Source organism: Ursus arctos, unplaced genomic scaffold, assembly GCF_023065955.2.
Source record: "Ursus arctos isolate Adak ecotype North America unplaced genomic scaffold, UrsArc2.0 scaffold_13, whole genome shotgun sequence".
Classification (NCBI taxonomy): Eukaryota; Metazoa; Chordata; class Mammalia; order Carnivora; family Ursidae; genus Ursus; species Ursus arctos.
Genome location: NW_026622797.1, coordinates 67923499 through 67936676, shown reverse-complemented (window position 1 = coordinate 67936676; position 13178 = coordinate 67923499).

The window sequence follows — 13178 nt, the reverse complement described above, 5'->3', positions numbered from 1 at the left end:
CCATTCATTTTTTGTGGATTGGTTTGCATTTGCTCTTGTCCACATGTGTTCTCCACATCACCGCGTGGTCTGGGAGTGTGGGCTCCACACACTGCATTACTGCCAGCCTTGCACTCTGGCCCGCCGCAGAGTCAGCTGATGGAGACATCACCAGGAGTTGGGAGGGAGGGCCAGAGGAGAAAGAGTAAGGGGTGTTTGTAGCCCTTTCCTTCCTACCCTCCTCTCCAGTCTTACTGAGATTCTAGTAGGCCCTCATCTTTCTCCATCTTTCACATTCGTCGTGGCCACCAGGCTCTAGTCACACAGTCCCCTCCCATTTATCCTGTCTGGCTCAGAGGCAGGAATGACCCCTCCTGTTGTTTTTGTCTGGGTGCCTCGTCATCCCTTATTGGTTCTCTCAGCCTTGCCCACACCTACGGAAATAACCTTCTCTTTAAGCTCTCTCTTTTTAACTCCTCTGCGTGGACCTCCGGTGTTTTGCTAGGACCCAGAATGATGTAGCACCCTTGCCTATCTGGAGCAGGTTCTGCCTATCGACTGCTGCGTAACAAGCCACCCGTCACATGGTGGCATAACACAACAGTGACAGAAGTCTGTATTACTTCTCCGAGTTCTGGCTCTTGACTCAGCCCAGCTAGGTGGTTCTCACTTCAGGCCTCTTATGAGGCTGTGGTCGACGATAGGGGGGCTGGAGCCATCTCCAAAGGCTTTCTCACTTGCATGGTCCAGCTGTCAGTTAGCACCTCAGATGGGGCACCTACCTAAGGCCTTCCCACTTGGCCCTGGTTTTCTCAGAGCATGGTAGCTGGGTTCTGAGGGCAAGAGACTAAGAAGGAGCCATGTAGAAGCTGAATTGTCTTACGACCTGGTCTTGAAAGTCACATGGCATGACTCTTATTGCATGACTTTTATCGTATTTATTGGAAGCTAGTCACTAAGGCTAGTCCATATTCAAGATAGGAATAGTGTTAAAGAATTTGTAGACATGTTTTAAAATCATCACAGATGGTACATCCCAAATCTGATAACTTCTCCTCCCACAGCCACTTTAATCTATGTCCTCCACACCTTCTTGGGTCCCCCAAGGCAGAAATGAGAGTGTCTCTCCAGACTCTTCCCTTTTTCCCCTGGACTCATTGAGCACCAGGCCTATTGACTCTATCGCCCAAATTTCTCTCAAATGCCTCAGCTCCCTTCCATCCCTCTGCCACTGCTGCGGTTGGACCTCCATCATGTCCATCAGGTCCTCTGGGTCACTCCCTCCTCCTTCCCAGAGGTACTTGGGCCACCACTGCAATGCACCTAAGACCATCCCATGGCCCTTCACTTTCCTGAGTAAAGAGGAGGAAGAACTAGAGAGGGGAGAGACTTTGTCCAAAGTCACACAGCTAACCAGAGGCAGAGGCAAGCTGGAACTCAGTGCTGCTGCCCATGAAGGCTAGGCACCTTCCAGCACCTTCTCTGCTTGAGGGTAAATCTTTGGATGTTCTTGGAAGGCATTCTCCCACCAGAAGCCTGGGACAGTCTCTCTACCTCTTTATTTCAGGCCCAAAATATGGTCTCTATTTGCAAAGAAATTGTTGCTGAGGAATAAATAAATGGCTACTTTTATTATTTTCTTTATTCCAATGTACCAATTTACCATTTAAATAGGCATTTCCAGATTTCTGAGTGTCATCATCTCATGAAGGAACTATTCTTGCTCTTAAGGAACTTCCATTCTAAAATTAAACAAGACAGACAGAGGAGATAGACACACACAGAGAGACACTATGCTTTTCTTTTTTTGGTAAGGGCTGGGGGAAGCGCAGAGAAAGGAGAGAAATAGAAGAGGATAGAGAAAGATCAGCACTGTTTGGTGGATGGAAATAGCATAGAACTCGATGGGATCTGGCCCCCAGAAGAAGGGATTTCGAAGCTGCACAACTATTTATTTATTTTTGCATATGGGATCAGCCATTTTATGCGACTGATAAAATCAAGGACAATTAGACCAAATTGAGCTTTAATTTTGGATTGAAAGTGTGATTCTTCCACAGAGAACTCCCTCCCACAACATCTGAAATTACTAACTAGCTGCGCAAGGCACCCGGAGCCATCAGCCCAGATAAGTGTGAGCTTATTGCTTGTCAAAAATGTAGACACTGATAAGATCCGGTGCTCCTGCAGGGGCATTAGAAAGTCTAGACAAGATGCAGATTAAGGTCGTACCTCAGGGAGCATTATTTAAAACATGTGCTTGTTTACAGTTCATTTAACTTTGGAACTGGGGAAGAAACAGTAACCCCAGAACCCCTGAAATACCTGGGCTGCTAGTTTGGGTTGGGGAGGAATTGGAGTGGAGGAGATGTTGGTAGGACACATTCAATTTCATTCTTCAAAATGTGCTGAGCCTCTCCTAAGCCATAAAAAAATTCCATCATCTTTTTTTCTCTTTCTTACCTCTCCTTCCTTTGCCAACCTGGACCATAGCGGCATAACATCCACGTTAAAAGTTTAGACGCTTTGAGGCCAGATAGATGTGGAGCGGGACCCCTCCTGACCTCACCATTTCAGCACGACACGGACCGGTGAGTTCTCTCTGAGCCATGGGGCCCGCGTCTGCTAAGGGCTGGTAGTGACGGCATCTACGTTGCAGGGTGTTGACAGCATTAATGAGATGATGTGTGTGAAGCATTAGCACTATGCCTGGCACAAAGTCAGAGTTCAAAAATGCTTGGCATCATTATTTTATTTATTATCATCATCACATAGCCTGTCATGCTTCTAGGCCACTTTCTCCTGGCGCCTGCTAACTGTTGCTTGAGTAGTTTCCTTCCTCTCTTGGCTGGCCTTCCCTTCGGAAGGCTCCATCCCTGTTGGGAAGACGGGATGCCAGGCCAGAATGGGTGTTCTCACTGTGAGGAGTGTGGCACTCCACGCATGTCCCTGTTTGGGCTCCCTCGGCCAGACAGAGACGAGAACAAAGTTTTTCCCAGGTACAGCAGGGCTGGGTCCAGCTAAGGTCAGGGAAGGGGTGGACAGAGTTCGTCACTGGCCTTCTTCCCTTAGGCAGCAAACTCTGAGCTCCTCAGTCAGGAAACGCTAATGGTTGAATGTAAAGCTTGCCACTTCCTGGAAGGGCTCAGGAAGCATGAGGGGACAGTGTAATGAGAGACAACCCGGCTGGGCAGTCCCTCTATGCTCTAGGTTGGTGTCTCATCTTGGAAATAATGGCGCCGCCCACTATCACGAAGTCCACTATCACCCAGGCCTCTCCTTCTATCATTTTTGAACCGTGTTTGACTCCCCCTCCCTCCGTTGAACCTGGATTTCTCTTTCCTTCAGGGGAGAGAGAAGCAGAGGCTGAGCGGGCTCTTGGTGAGGACAGGGGTCTTGTGGGCGAATGGGACTGGATGGAGGAGCGAAAGGAAGACACAGTGAAGGACTTGCTGTCACCCCGTTAGAAAGTTCTTGGAGGGGTCATTCCTTTGAGTAACACTACCAGGCACAGTTCCTGCCCTGAGGGGCTCATGAGGGATTACTGGTAACGTGAGAGATAAGCACAGGGCTTGCTGCAAGCCCACAGGAGGGGTCAGTGAGGGCTTTCAGAAGGAAAAGTCAGGACGAGGGCGTCACAGGAAAGTGAGCAGGAGTTAGCGGTTAGCCAGGTTACAGGTTGGTAGAGGACAGTCTGGCGTGTGTGTGTGTGTGTGTGTGTGTGTGTACGTACTGTAGTACTACGATCTGCTTAGGGTGGCTGAAGGTGCAAGTGTGAAGGAAGGAATGTTAGGAAGTGAAGACGTGGGCAAGGGCCGTATCACACAGGCCCTAAAGGTCAGAGTTACAGAATTGGGATTTTCTCAACTAGGTGATTGGAAGCCCCTGATGACACTGAGACAGGTGAGTGCCACAGTAGGACTGCGTTTTCATCCGCCAAGACTGCCTTTGTGGGGGCAACACATGCTTGGGTCTCGGATGGTCACACACCCAGCTGCTCCATTTCTGCTTTGGTAAATTGAGACCTGAGGCAACATTGTTTGTCCCTGCCTTTGCTTAGCAATTGAAGCAAAACAAACTAGTCTCCCATATCTTCAGAGGCCCTTGAAAATGTATTTTTATTTTTTTAATCAAAGTAGCACATGTATATAGGTTTAAAAAGTCAAAGATGACTACAAAGTGTAAATAGAAAACAGCTGTCACTGACCCATTTGTCTCCCTCCTAATTCTCATTCTTCAAAGACACATCTTCTGGTATTTGCCTCCACACTTGCAGGCAGCATAGATGGAGTGCTATTTTTCAGCTTTAGATTTATTATGGAAGACGGCGCCATCTCTCCCATATATATATACCATTTCCTCCTCTCCATTTTCTCAATATAGTTACATCACTGCTGTTAGCTAAATCAGTGGCTGCTTTAATGTTTTCAGCACAGCTGAGCCACCTGATAAACCAGAACATTTTTTTCAGCTTGCTTTTTGTCTTTCCTGGCGTTAGTAATTGTCAGTTTGCTTTGTTTTCTTTAATGAAACTATCGCTGACTCATTCCCAAACTCTCCACCTGAGCCCTCCTTTCATACCTTCGAGTACAGCAAACCTTCTAGGGGATCCCCCCCACCTTTTTTTCTGAGACATTCCTCCTGGACCCTCCCTCTCCTGTTCCAGGTGGGAGATGCTGCTTTCCAGGCAGCTGCCCAGCTGGCCCAAAGCAGTGGGGGGTGGGGGGAGCTTCTTTTCACTCTCAGCTTGGAAAATCCATTTGCCTTCAGAGGCCCTTTTGGGAACCATTTGGGGACCCTGCTTCCTCAGAAAGAAGCAGCTACACAGACACACACACACACACACACACACAAAAGCTAGAATCATTTTTTATTTTCCTTTTACTTACACTAGAAACTGCTCTTAGCCACATGCATGCCTTGGCTTTCTGGGGGTGCAAAACTGAATCCCCTCTTTGGTTTTAAATCCACTAAAGCCTCTATTTTGCCAGTCTGATTTACACAATGGCATACAAGGAATGCAGCTGTTATTACTTCCAGGTGCACAGACAGTAATTTAACTAAATGCTATCAAAGCCTTTCTAAGTAAAAAGGCCTCCTGGGCTTGTTTTAATGAATAGATAAAGCTAATTTGTAATTAGTACATTTAGTTGTTAATATGCAAATGAGGCCTGCTGTTATCTGTAATTAGCACCAAATTCTTGATTGCTAAGGATGCTGCTAAAATACTTAGGAAAGTCTATAATCCTCACTGAAGTCTCCAGGTACCTGAGGCTCTCCCAGACCTCACTTGCAGCCCAGATGGCCCTTACGCCTGCACTCCCCGCCAGGGGTTCAGCTGCCTGCTGAACTCCTCCTCTCTGTTCTAGAAGCACCTTGCACTTGTCTAAACCTGAACTCATCAAGTTCTGTTCCCTCCCTACACCCGCAGCCCCTTCTAAGAAACCACTCCTCTGGTGCACCATTGTCTCCCCCTCTTCCTCCTCCTTCTCCAGCAGGATCCCCACCAGAGAAGACACCACCACCCAGTGAGTTAGCCAAGCCAGAAACACAGGCTTCTTCCTGACCTCCTTCCTCTCCCTCTGCATCCCATCCATTTCCAAGGTTGCTGCTGCTTATTCCACCCACTGTCACTTCTCTAGGTCAGGCCGCATCCTCTCTTCCCACAGTCTCCCCTCCTTTTTCGGCACTCCCATTTACTGCCTACATGGCAGTCAGCATGATTTTTCTAGACCGCCTCCTCACTTTATATCTTTCAGGTCCCAGTTTTGACATGGGATCCACTGGGAAGAAAGACATACAAGATCCCGGATCCCCATGTCTGACGTAAGCGCCCCTCGACCCACTCCCACATCGCCTCACACCATCTCGGGTAGGACATAAGCACCCAGTGTGGTATCCCCTGTTCACCTGCCTGCTTTGCTCCTTAGAACAGGGGTATGTGCCGCTCCCCTCATCAGCCGACATGCAGTAAACCGTCCACAAATACCTGTCAGACGAATGCCTGAGTTGGTCTTCTCAGATTGTTTGTAAGAGTTCTCCATCAATTTTTGCTATTTGATTCATTTCTTTGCAAGCTGACTCCTACCCACTGCATGCGAGGGAAAACTGTGTCTTAACCTTGATGGATTGGTAGTGAATACTGAATTAGAAAGGCCTGAGTGAGCTGTGTCTGCTCTTACTGCTGCCCCCAGTAAATGCACAGTTCACTCCGGGAGGACCGGATCTCCCCATCTCCGGGCTGTGACACCTTGGATCAGTGAGCTCCCCTGTTGGACCTGGGTGGCTTCCGAGGCGCAGGCAGTGGCCGCCCCGTGCAGTCTGAGGGTTGCCAGGTCTGCCACATCGTGTATGATTCCAGCCACCATTGCCCACATCTGCAGCCACCCAAATGCAGATTAAGTCCTTTGATGGCAGGCTCTAAAAACCCAAGGAAGATTTTCTCTTTGGTTGGAACATTTGAAATAACATCTTTTCAAGTGCGTTGAAGATCAGAATATGAATAAGATGGGGGTGTGGTAGAAAGGAGTAGTGGAAGGAGGGGCTGGGCCCCTGCAGCTTGGTCTATTCTGAAAGGGATGTAGTGAAGCTTGCTTTCTTTTCTCTGCAAAATGACAAAATCACTGTGGGGACATTTACAGCCAGAATCTTTTTGACATTTTTAAATTTCTGAAATCATCAAAAAGAAAACATTCTACCATGTGCGTTGGCACGGGAAATGCTTTATGTCGTGGGATCGTCTAAAAGACACTAATGGAGCCCAGTTAGCGTGTCAGGATTGCTCTGGGAGTTTCTGGACCTTTGAAACATTACTTATAGTTTCCTGGGCAGCGTGTACACCATGTGGAAGGCGGGGCGGAGAATACTAAGTTCTTACCAGTCACGGCAGACGCGGCCTGCATGTCAGGTTCACATCTTCCCTCTTGGAACGGAGGGGCAGGCACAGCAAGGAAAACATTCGAGGTGTGGGACACTCTCCAACCACCATTCACTGACTTAAATCAGCCTGCACAGTTGGGTGCTGGAGGCCAGTCGTGAACCCCAGCTCACGCCTAAGAATCTAGGAAAATGAAGAAGTCTCAGCTTTTCATTCAGGACTAGGAATGGAGCCCAGCAATCTCTGGAGGGTCACAGAGCCCTTGGCTCCCTCACTCACAGCCCCTTGCCCCTTGTGGGTGGTGACTTATTGAACAAAGTTCATGAACAAGCACTTGGCCTGGAAGGCAAAGACACCATAATCCTGAAGTGCCAGTGAGGCGGCAAGCAGCTTTCACCTTAAGCCACTTGGTCACCTACTTCCCCTGTTTTCCACCTGACATTCCATCAGGGCCATCAGTCCAGCCTCAGTTGCTGCCCCGTTCACTGTCCCTTAGGATCCAGTGTGATGAGAAATCCAGCAGCCCACCAGCACTTAATGACAACTCCCAGCAAAGATGCGCTGACCACGGGGACAACTTTCGTCTTGCTGATATACGGTTCCCTGCGTGGAAGAGCAAACCTGGGAGATAAGGGGCCAGCGCCTTGCAACTCCAGCCTCAGAGGGTGAGCCTAGGTGTACAGGGCAGCTGGAGCCTGAAGCAGACCCTCCAGCACAGCACGCCCCCTGGACCGTGCGCTTCTAGGATGCCCAGGACAGACTGTGGGCTGGTTGTGAGGCAACGATGGAAGCATAACCTTCCCACCTGAGAGGGGCTCTGAGTAGTATAACCCCACGTGATGAACGTAGGCTGGCCATTCCAGTTGGATCTAGGAGACAAGGTCAGCTTTGTGTTGAGGCTTCCTTTCCTGTCATTTTTACAAATGCTCACAGAAAGGTCTGATAATTTGCTAGGCGCCAAGAATAAGGGGGTCACCTGGCCAGAAAGTATTTCATGGCACTGAGCACGTGTAAGGGACCATCCTGCCCATTTCTACACAGTTCTGCCCAGGTGTACGCAAACACCCCAACTGCAAACTTGTCCAAAACACTGCTTCCGGATTTTCGAATCCTGTGAGTATTCCGTTCAAGAAAAAAATGTACATATACACAAATTCTGTCTAATTTCCCCCGAAACAAGACCTTTGGAGCTCAGTGATAGCCTCCAGGTTAATACTGATTTAGGAGTTGACAAAAAAAGTCCCTCCAAAAGGTAGATTCTTCACTGTAGTAGTGTGCGAAATATTGAGTTCTCTTGGAACACGTTATAAATTATTTTTTTCCCCAAACTCAGATTATTTACAACTTCTCAGGAACCTCTCTGTCAGTAAAGCAAGCTATACCTGTGGCATGAGGGAGGACATTTGCCTCTGGAAGGAACTGGTTTTCTCCAGAATGCATGTCAACTGCAGTCCTGATTCCCTCAAGAGATGGTCTGAGTTGGGGTGTGTCACCGACATTTTCTCGGGTATCTTGTCTGCTCCTGATAATTTATCTGATCAGCGTTTGTCTATGGTATGTGTGGTGACCATGTTACTAATGAATTTTGTGTGGGTTCACTCCCCCTGGCGTGATTTATGGCTGACTGATGTATGGGGCTGTGATTTGGTGTGGCCAGAGCACACATTACCTCACAGCTGGAAGAAATTTCCAGGGGGTCGGCTCCTTGTTTCCATCTACCCGGTTGCCACCTTTTCCTTCCCAGCACCCCAGAGGCACTCTCCAGAATCACTGTCTGATCCAGATTCTTCCCGAGGATGGTAGAAGTGCTGGGTGGGTGTGGGGAAACATCTCCCCAGGGCCTGCTGTAACAGAGCCAGCGGCTTGGCGGGCCTTGGCTGGCTCCGGGAAGAGCTGAGAGAGGACGGCCAGCTCACCCGTAAGATGCGCACTTAGCGCTCTGCCCGGCGGAGGAGGGGCTGAGAGCCGGCTCGCTTAGCTTAGCAAGCTCTGCAGTCTTTGTGCCATCTTGCCCAGAGGAAAGAGTTTCTCCAATCCCACAGAGGCACCGTATGGGTGATGCGCGCCTAGGAATGACCCCCTACTGGTGGGTGTGATGAGGAGTCCAGGTTAGGGGTGGAGAAGGAGGGCCCTAGGAGTGTGTCCCCGTCAAACAGGACAGGGCCCAGCTGGCTGTCTGCTCCTGGTACCTGGGGCAGGGGTTTGCTATAGCATCCAAAGAACTCAGGCCTCTTAGGCGAAGGCACTGCTCCCTGCCAGGAACACTCGAGTTGGTGGCAGATGTGAATCAATATTCTTTCTGCATACAAGTTGCTGCAAATCATTTTTCCAGGGTTTTCACACTAGGCACCTCATCTTCTCAACCTTGGGGTGAGTTCCAGGAGAACGTACTCTTCTGTTTTTTAAAGTCTTCCCTTGGCACCAAGCCCCGAGCCTGTAGAACTGTGTGTCTGGGCTCACGCCTTTGTACCCGCAGTCATGAGTCCCCCTAAAATGTGTTTCTGTCCCCCCCACCCCACAAAGTCTGAAATGACTAGAACACTCCCTGCCCTGAAGACCCATGTCAGATGCCACCAAGAGGCCATATGGAGAAAGAAAACAAGGGGTCAAGTCCCAGCTCCACCTCTTCTGGCCACGTGATCTTGGGCTCTCTGAGCCCCAGTCCAGTCCCCGGCCCAGCGCGGATAACGATGACTACCTCCCGGAGCTGCTGCGAGCGTTGGGCGTGGTGCGTTCGTCACACAGTTCTCCACGGCGTCTGTTCAGCGTGACGGGCCTTCCTCCAGGTAGCAGCTTCCCAAAGCCAACCAAGGGCCCTCTCTGCCTCTTTCAGACCTCCGCCACAATGCGTCCCCTTCGTATCTCACTCTTCTCCCGCCAGGTGGCCGGGATCTCGCATCTGCGCCCCCGCCAGCCGCGGCCTCCCGCACCTGCCCCGGGCAGCTTGTAGGGCGGCGCTGACGCTCACTCTCGGGGACCCACGCGGGAGGCTCCCCCACCGCATTAGGTCTGCTGCCTGGGCCGCGGGATAAATAGTCAAGTTCTCACAAGAAAAGACGCGCAGATACACACCAGCGGCGAGGCTTCCCACTTGAAGTTTTCCTCTGCAACAAAACTGTGTTTTGCTATCCGCGGCAGGCTTAGCCAGCCATGTGAATAATTTTAAACAGCCTGAAAAATTACCATTGATTCCAAAGCATTGATTTTCTGCACCACAGTAACACATTAAATCTCTTTTCTGAAAAAGACAAAAGAGAACTAAAAGAAACTTTCAGTCCAAAGGGTGGGGGTCCTTATACAACAAAATTAATTTAGTAAGTTGCCGATTTTTGTAGTAGACGACCTGTAAAGGACATTCTGCTTCAGCCAGAAAATCTCGTTATGTAAGAAGGGAAAGCTCAGCTGTGCCTCAAAGAAGAGGCACGCCGATGAACCCCTGGCTGCCAGCGTGGATGGCGGGGTGACGTGGGCTGCGGGCCGCCTCCGCCCCCCGAGCCCCGGCCCCGGCGGAGGCGGGGAGCCTGCGAGCGCGTCCGGGTTTGCATCCACGCTTGGTTACCCTGAAGGCAGATGCGGTGTCTCCGGATGCGAGTCCTGTGAGTCGGGTCAGCTCTGGGTTGGACTTGTTTCGTTACTGACACTACAGGTTTAAAAATGGAGGGCTGGTTTTCAACTCAGAAGACATCTCCTCAGGCATATGTGTGATGATTTAAATGTATAACCACCATTCATAATTTTTTTCCAAGCCAACCTTGTTTCTGTGACCTTTAGTAATCTTGTTATACCCAGTAGAAAATGCTCAGAGCTAAAACAGTTCAGTTATAACTTTGTCTTGACACTGAAAAAAAAAAATCCCACTGTCCTTTATCTTGTCATCCCGACTGCCCACCGCCCCCCGCCGCCAAAAAAAAAAAAAAAAAAAAGACCCTGAAACTTCTATACTTGGTTTCAAACTCAAAGCAGATTTTATTTATTTATTTATTTTTAGAATGCATCAGTTAAATCTGTTCATCTTTTTTGAGTTGAGGGACTGGAAGAAATCACACATCGTTTCTGATGTGATATACCCATGGGCGGTTTTGCATCCTACCCAAAGATAGCTCAACTTCATTTTAAGATGTTTTGCCTTCTATGGCAATCAAAATCAAACTTTTCTAAGTAGACATGTGCTTGTAGGTTACGCAACTCTGAGCACCCATCAGCGATGCATGTGGTCTGTGCTTCACCTTGAATAAACTTCCCCGCCCTGGAGGGGTGTGTGCACCTGTGCTCCCCATGGGCATCTGGACGTCTCATGTTGCTCAAGCTCCAGCGCGACAACAGGGTAAAGGGCAGTTACCGCTGGGCTACCTCGGGGTTTTGTGAAAGGTCAGACTGTCTGCCTGACTGGAGGCAATTGATTTTTCCTCCCCATCTTTATGGCCACAGGGACTAACACCAAGTGAGCTGAGAATGAGAAAGACGGGGACCAGCTGTGCTAAAGTCACTTAGTATTTCTGGGTCTCACTTTACTTACCTCTAAAATGGGACCAGATGCCCCAGAAGATGACTTCCAGCTCAAACTCAGTCTCATGCTTTTCTTCTCTCTGGCAGGATCCCAGGAGGTGATCAGGGGCCAGGAAGTTTTAGCTCCCCCCGCCTCACTGCCCTAAACTTCCTCCATCCATCCAGCCTCCCGCTTGTTGTTGCTTTCCCCCTGCCATCCCCTCTGCATACCTACCTAGGCTCCCTCTCGCCCTGCACCCTGCAAGCACCCCTTCCATTGGATCCCATCAACAAGAAAGCTGGGAAAATATATTTATAACCAGGATAAGCTCTAGATAAATCTTGGTCACTGTTCCTGTGCAATTTGATTGCGTCTATTATCATAAATTCCCTTAGAGTCGTATCAGTTTCCTCAAACTTTCTGCTTATTCCTTCTCCTAAATGAAACTGGATCTTTCTCCAACAATACTTTTTTTTTTTTTTTGCAACCCTTTTAAAGAAGGCCATTGCATTCATTCAATTAAATTATTCAGGACCTACTCTTTGTTGGATTGAAGAAATGCTTGTTGAGTAAGTGAATGAACAAATGTATCTTGTTGGGAGCTGTTGGAGATTCGGGAACAAACAGGCCCTCTTCCCGGCCTTTAGGAGGATGGTCTGTCTATGGTGATAGAAAGGATTAAAGATACACAACACTAGCTGGAGTACTAGCAGTGCCACTACTTTTGTTACAGCAACACAGCTTGTAAATATTAAAAGACACTACTAGCTGAATACTAGTTGGGAAACAGCCACTTCCCTAATCACCTGCTGCAAATTCCTCCTCCCAGCCATGCTGCCTCTCTGTGGTATCCCCAGACCTCCCTACAACCTAGCAACCAGGGAGGATTAACACCTGGCTTGGCAGGGAATGTTCAGTATGCTGCTCCAGAGCTGTCCTGATTAGTCAGGACCAGTGCCTATCAGTTGGTGAATATTTTGACTATTACTAATGAATATGAATATACCTCAGGTAGGTGCCAAAAATAAATGATAAAAGCAATTAAGTAAAGAAAGGAGATATTGGGAGACTTGGTTCCATTCTCAGCTACAGCAATGGACATTGGGCCATTCAGAGAGGGCATTATATTTCCTGGCCACAGTACTGGTTCAGTAAGGGGCAAATGACGAATCAGATGCAGTGCAATGTAATGAGACTTTCGCTGGGGCTGTTAGGAGATAGATAGTTGTTCTTTGTGATGGATGTGAATTGAGATGTGATTCTTGAAACATCAAGAGCCCAGTGAGACTTGAAGTTAAGAGTTGCAAAACTCCTGGATCAAGCCATTCCTGAACTCATTCCTGCCTTGTGGACTATTTAGTTATCTAGAGTAGGTGAGTTTGTTTTCCTGTCATTGTATAAAAAAAAGTTCTGACACTGGCGTGAGGCAGCAAAGAAAATACAAGTGTAGGAGAGAAGGAAGGCAGCGCCCTGCCATTTTCAGTGTAGCATGGTTCTACACTCTGATCTTTCAGTCTGGTCTCCTCACTCTCTCCCATTCACCCAGGCCATCATCCCCTTCCAATTTTACTTGATTTCCTACCCAGCGTGGGGTTAAATCTCTCACCTTTTCAACTTTCTTATGTCTTCACTTTGCCAATCTCCAATCCTTGGCCATCAGAACAATATTCCCAGCCCTTTTCACATAATGGCAAACACAGAAAATGACAATTTTCAGAGGGCACCCTGGGATAAGCTAAAGCATTAAAGATGTCTATATGGATCTTAGGGGCAGGGGAAGGTTCATTTGATTTTCTTTACATTATAAAATTGTGGTTAAGAAAAAGTAAAATACAA